The sequence below is a fragment of the Belonocnema kinseyi genome, chromosome 9, assembly GCF_010883055.1.
Source record: "Belonocnema kinseyi isolate 2016_QV_RU_SX_M_011 chromosome 9, B_treatae_v1, whole genome shotgun sequence".
Classification (NCBI taxonomy): domain Eukaryota; kingdom Metazoa; phylum Arthropoda; class Insecta; order Hymenoptera; family Cynipidae; genus Belonocnema; species Belonocnema kinseyi.
In genome coordinates this window covers 32,871,783-32,878,322 of record NC_046665.1, presented here as the reverse complement: position 1 = coordinate 32,878,322, position 6,540 = coordinate 32,871,783, and the positions used below count along the sequence as shown (strand labels likewise).

General features: G+C 31.5%; 1 protein-coding gene across 1 annotated transcript in view; it reads right to left on the bottom strand.

Moving 5' to 3' along the window:
- Positions 1-6,540, bottom strand: part of LOC117180780 — a 566,469-nt gene that overhangs the window by 307,210 nt on the left and 252,719 nt on the right. The gene's annotated exons all lie outside the window — the stretch shown is intronic.

Genomic DNA, 6,540 nt, shown 5'->3' with positions numbered 1-6,540 from the left:
ACAATACGCCAATTAGCACAAATGGTAAGTTCCGACAGTGCCTACAAGTGTGCCTACTGGCCGCTAGATGGCAATACCGGTTTCATATGTATACACCCGGTAATTGGATAGATTGGACGGTGATTGTATAGATTTTTCTTATAAAAAATTGTGGCCACCCTGAAAAAAACGTGACTCATTTAAATAAATGATGTAAAAATATTTTAAAAATTTTAAACGCATTACAGTGTTATCAGAATTGAGGTACATTCTTTCAGAGACTTCCTCTTTTGCTTTTACTTTCGATGATTTTAGGAAAAAGATCTAGTCAACATAATATATGAATTTTCAACCAAAAAGTTTAATTTTCTAACAAATAATTGGTGTTTTAACTAATATAATGTATAGGATAAAGTTTCAACCAAAAATAGAATAGTTCAATATTCAAATAAAAACTGTGATAAAAAATTGATTGTTAAATTTTCAATGGAAAAGGTGAATTTTCGACCAAGAAAAATAGGGTTCTATAAAAAAATAACGATTTTCCAACTTAACCTATATACACCATTAATTTTTAATCAATCCTAGTATAGTTACATTCTCAGACGAAGAAAAATGATTTTTAACATAAAAAAAGAATTTTCAACAAAGTTGTTAAATTGTCAACCAATAAGATGAATTTTCGACCAAGAAAATTGATGATCTATAAAAAAAAGACAAATCTTAAAAAAAATACATGAATTTTCAACGAAATTATTTATTTTAAAAGTCAAAAAGATGAATTATTTACAAAAAGTTGAATTTTTTAAGCGAAAAGTATGAGTTTTCAAACAAAGAGTTCAATTTTCAACTAAATAGTTAAATTTCCAACGATAATTTTAGAATCTTGTTAAAAAACGTATTTTTTTATAAAGTAGATCAACTCTTAGTGAAATAATCGACTTATAAACCCAAGAAGATGTACAGTTAATATTTCAACCGAACAATTGCATTTCTAACCAAAAATGACAAATTTTCAACCAAAAAGATTAAATTTTTACCAAACAAGGTCAATTTTCAACGAAATACATGAACTTTCAACGAAATTATTTAATTTTAAAGTCAAAAAGAATATTATCTACAAAAAAGCTGAATTTTTTAACAAAAATATGATTTTTTAACCAAAATTTTAATTGTCGACCAAATAGTTTAACTTTCTATCAAATTGTTGAGTTTTAACGCCCAAAATATTCATTTTTTCAAAACTGTAACATTTTTAACAAAAAAGTTAATTTAAAAGCAAATAGTCGAATTTTCAACTATTATTATAAATCCTTAATAAGAAAAAAAATAATTTTCTTACTAAGTAGTTCAACTTAAAGTGAATAATCGAATTTTCCACTCAAAAATTATTATTTTAATTTTTGACTTCATAGTTGCATTTACAGCAAAATAATAGACTTTTTTACAAAATACTTTCATTTTTAACAAAATAATTAATTTTTCAACCAAATGATTGAGTTTTTATCCAAACGAGATGAATTCCAAGCCTAAAATACAACAGTAGGTTTTTCAATTAAAAAATGGACTTTTATAAATAAAAAATATATTTTATTCAAATATCATTAAAATCGCAAATTTCTTTAATTTCTTTCAAATTCGGGTCAAGATATAAATAATTCTATTATAATATAAGATAATTATAATATTATTATTAAAAAATATATATATATAATAGTATTAATATAATATTCTACATCTGAAAAAACATAACCTCCAAATTGGAGCAACGAAACCTGAAAACATTCAAATACCAATTTCTTGATTTCATTTGAAAGCGGATCTTGGTATAAATAGAACCGCCGAAGTTTTCCGACCGGCAATCGTGCACCTTCGAGTTTTCAAATTCAGAAGAGGAGAAATGAGTTGCGCGCGCAACCCAGTCATTTATATCGTCTCCTACTATATTCACACGCACATAGACCTGTGATAGTATTGGACCACGTTTCGTTTCAGATCTGGGATCACTGGCCCACATATTAGCAAACTGTTAATCTATACAAAAGCTTTATTCTATTTAATATTGCTTGTGAATAATTTTCAGTCAACTGCAGGGCTCACTTCTAGTTCTAAATGCGGCTGGTCTGAAGGCTTCTATTTTAGGAAAGTTTTTATCGGCACTAGTCTTCTTTATATATAACACCTTGAAATAATCCCATTTTTGTACAATTTCTGTGCATTTTCTATACAATCATCCGTTTTTCCTTAATACTAAAATTAAAAGAGATATAGTGTTCAGTAAGGCTTCATTGACATACACTAAAAAAAGGATTACTGGTACCAAGTGAATTTTACTTGGTTGAAGTAAGTGAAACTCCCGCTTATTTTTAAAGAAACATTTATTTGAGGCAAATAAATACGACCTGCTGGTCGAGGGGGAATATTTCTTTGAATGAAAGAAATATTAATTGAAGTCAAAAAGTATACATTTTACATCACGTGAATGACTCATTGTTCCAAATAAATGTGCTATGAATTAGAATGAATATTTCTTTCCGATGGGGAAATATAAATCGAAGGAAAGAAATGTATTTTAAGGTCAAGCAAATAGGCTCAAAAAATATTTCCCTACAGCAAATTTCTGAATATTTGAACCACAAAGATATATCTCTGATTCAATTATATTACAACATATTTTTCTAAATAAGCAACTGGATTCTCTTAGCCTAAATTATAATTAACATTGTTATTAATATACATATTTAATTTAAACAAATCACATAATTTATAATCTTGATGAACTTAAAACAGAAAAGTTCGGTGAAAAATCCACTCCCAGCAGGAATTGGACTTAGGTCCATCGAGTGTAAAGTCCACAGCGTTAGTCACAGCACTACCGCAACATGAAAATTGTAAGGTGGAAAACCGTATTCAAACCTCACTATGAATACCAAAGAAATATTTCTTCAGATCAAAAACATGGATATTGAATTTAGCAATATATTTCTTTAATCTGAAGAAGTATTCAATTGAAACAAATGAGGCGAAATTATTAAATTTTGTATTTAAAAAATGATTACTTCGTTGGAATAAACGTTTATTTGTTATGAATAATTTAATTCTAGTAGTCAAATGAAATATTTTCTTCCACTGAAGAAATAAGAATTAATGTAAACACAATACCTTTTTGGTTTAAATAAATGCTCCATTGCTATAAATGCATGAAGCCTTCGTGACAAAAAAATATACTTTATTGTAATTTAAATAATATTATTTTGAATTAAATTATTATTTCTTTGATTTAAATAAACCTAAATTCTAGATTCAAGTATGGAAAAATTATTAATTCAAAAGTGTCCCAAATCAGTTCAAAGAATCGAACTATTTGAATCAAATGTTTATTTCTTTGAACGACTAATCATATTTCAACGAATATAGATCTTATGAATTAAGGAAATCATTTTATTGAATGTAAGAAATATGTATTTCAATCAACAAAATACAGTCAAAGAATTCATTTTTTATATCAACAAAAGATATATGCCTGGTTTAAATAAAAATTACTTCTGTTAAATATTATTCTCTTGATGCTAAGAAATAGGATTCAAGTAAATGCATTTACTTGGTGTTAAGAATTATTTTTTTCGGCCATTTAAATTTATCAGGATTTTCAACAACAAAAAATGCAAAGCTTTTGATCACAACGTTTGATATAATATTCACTTTAATTGGAGGAAAGTTTGTTGAGATATTGTAAATAGAAAATGTCTAAGATAAAAAAAAATGATTTTCGACATAAGAAAATGACTATCTTACTCAAACAGTTTTTGTCGAAATAAATTATTTCTTTGCAGTTTTCCGCTTTTCAATAAAAGTTTGGAACCTAATAAATAACATTTCTGAAGACTAAGAATCTCCCATTTTTATTTGCAACTATTAAAGTAATTTTTGTTAATGGACTCAAAAATGATAATTGCCGAAGGTTAGTTCAGTAACGGCTAAAATTTGAACAACCTTTAGTATTGTTTTATAGTAAAATTATCAATTTTCATAAAATACTATTCACGTTCTTTTAGTTTTCGGTTTCATTGCAAAGAATTTTTTATACATAGCCTTTTTCAGGTTTTAAATATAATATAAGTAAATAATAAATTCAAAATATAAACTAACATTTTATAATAGGTAAGATAAATTAAAATCGATCAAGAGATTGTTGCTCAACAAGTCACTCACCTGAAACATATAAAGGCAGGAGTTAAAAACTGAAATACATTTTTGAAAACTTATTGCGGTAAAAATTTATTTTAAATCCCAAAGATATTTTTTATCACAAAATTGAATGAAAATACTACAGAGAATTTATAGATGGCGTGGCATACTGGATTAACCCTAATTTTCTCGAAAATAAGAGTATTATGTAGAAAAATCTAAATATTTATAATATACGTTCGCACAATAGTATATTATGTAGCAAGGGGAAGATATTCGATTTTCCGCGCAAAGTGTGATGTGTGCAGTACGAACCGATGACGAATACTGTAGATGCCAAAATATTCAAAAAAAAGATAAGCACTAAAAAAATTTTGTTAACAATTTTTTTGCTGTTTGTTTTTCTCATTAAAGACGTTTTTGGACTCGACTAATAGTGTTATTCTCCAAACTTTATTCTACCTGTGCATTTTACTCAAGTTTTGACTTTGGACTTTTCTGTTTTCGCTTGGTTGGGGAGGCAGGTAGCAACGTATCTCTTCCTTATCAGGGGCTACTCCCCTCTTTTCTTAACCCAGTTCGATCTTGAAATTGTGAGGATCACATCAGTTTGGCGAGTTCTTTTTGGTTTCCACAAGTGGGTGATTTTTCCTACTGCACAGTAGCTTCAATCAGTGTAATTTTTTCTCTCTATTTGAGTTTGGTTAATAATTTTGTGAAGTGTCTTTCCCGACTCGATCGTCTTCTGGTATCGTGGGAAGTAACAAGGCGAACGACTTATACCTTCGGTTGCGCCGGGATCGATTGTTCTAGAAGAGCAATCGTAGTGGTCACTCCCGGAGCCTACATCTGGGCGAATTTCACAACCAAATCCAAACATTTTTTTTAAATGCTCAAGATAACTGGTGTGTTAGATTCGGGGATTCAGGCTTCGATTGAAAGGTCGATTAAGGTATTCGAATCTATGCACAATTGATTGGATTACAAATTAACAAGGATTCAAGTAAGTGAAAACCATTGGTGATAATTAAGTCGCAGCTGTTATTGATTATATTTAGGATTCCTTTTTTTTCGGTCGATTAAATTAACCTTAAGCTTGAGATTGTGTCTTAATGCCTGTGCTGGGGCTGAGATTTGATGCTTGTTTTTTTGTTTTGATAGCCAGTGCTAAGATTGAATTGCGATAACAGAGCTTCCATTTATTATGTCTAATTGACTATTATGATAATATCCTCTTACATAAGTTCTTCAAGGTGTGTGTAAGCATGAATTTCATATCAGTAAATTCTGACTAGACTGACGGACTTATTAGAGAAGCATGTGTCTGGCTTGACACCGCCGGATGCCATGTGAGAGCGCCTACTGGCCATAACTGTGACGATAGAGAAGCATGGCGTCTGGCCTGCAGCAGCTAGTCGCCCTGTTGCAGGCCCCTGGCATGCGGTGGCCGGTCGCCATGTGAGAGCGCCTAGGGGCCATGACTGTGACGATAGAGAAGCATCCGTCTGGCTTGACACAGCCGGATGCAATGTGAGAGCGTCGATCAGGACCATGACCGTGACGATGGAGAAGGATACGTTAGGATTAACACAGTCGGATGCTGTGTGAGAGCGCCAACCAAGGCCAAGACCGTGACACCTGACTAGCATGCACCTGGCCGGACGCGGCCAGATGCTATGTGCAGCATGTACCTGCTCGGATGCGGTCAGGTGCTATGTGAGTACGCCGTGTAGGGCATGACTATGAAATTAAATAGCTGAGACTGAACCGATATTCGTGTAAGCGGCAGTCCATACTGATTGACACCAACTTCCTACAAGATATCCTGAAAATTAAAATTTATGAAACTGATCAGTATTGATGCTTTCACTGCCTAAACCCTTTAAAACTCTAGGCTCTTTCTCCGATTCATAGCAACTTATGGTGTCCAAGATGTTGAACATTGGTGATAATTAAGTCGCAGCTATTATTGATTATATTTAGGATCCCTTTTTTCGTTCGATTGACTTAACCTTAAGTTAAAGTGTGCTGATCCCTCGCTCCCCCACGCCGGTGGCAACTATTTCATGAACAAATGTCTTCAGTTCGCTCAAGGTCGGTATGTGTCAAAAGATGGAATGATAATAGATTTCTCTTCGCCAAATGCTTAGAAATGGTTATTTCTGGCCCGGATAAGCCATATAAAAGAAATATTGTATCCCCTCATATTCCGTATTACGAGGGTAGTTCAATAAGTCCTTAGAATGACCAACAGATGGCGCGCGAATCGCCCCAAATGATCTGTTTTCAGTCAGCACCACTCCCGACTAGATATATGGTGCAGTCACAGTCCACATCTTCTGAGTTTACGTGTTTTTATAACCAATTGAAAAA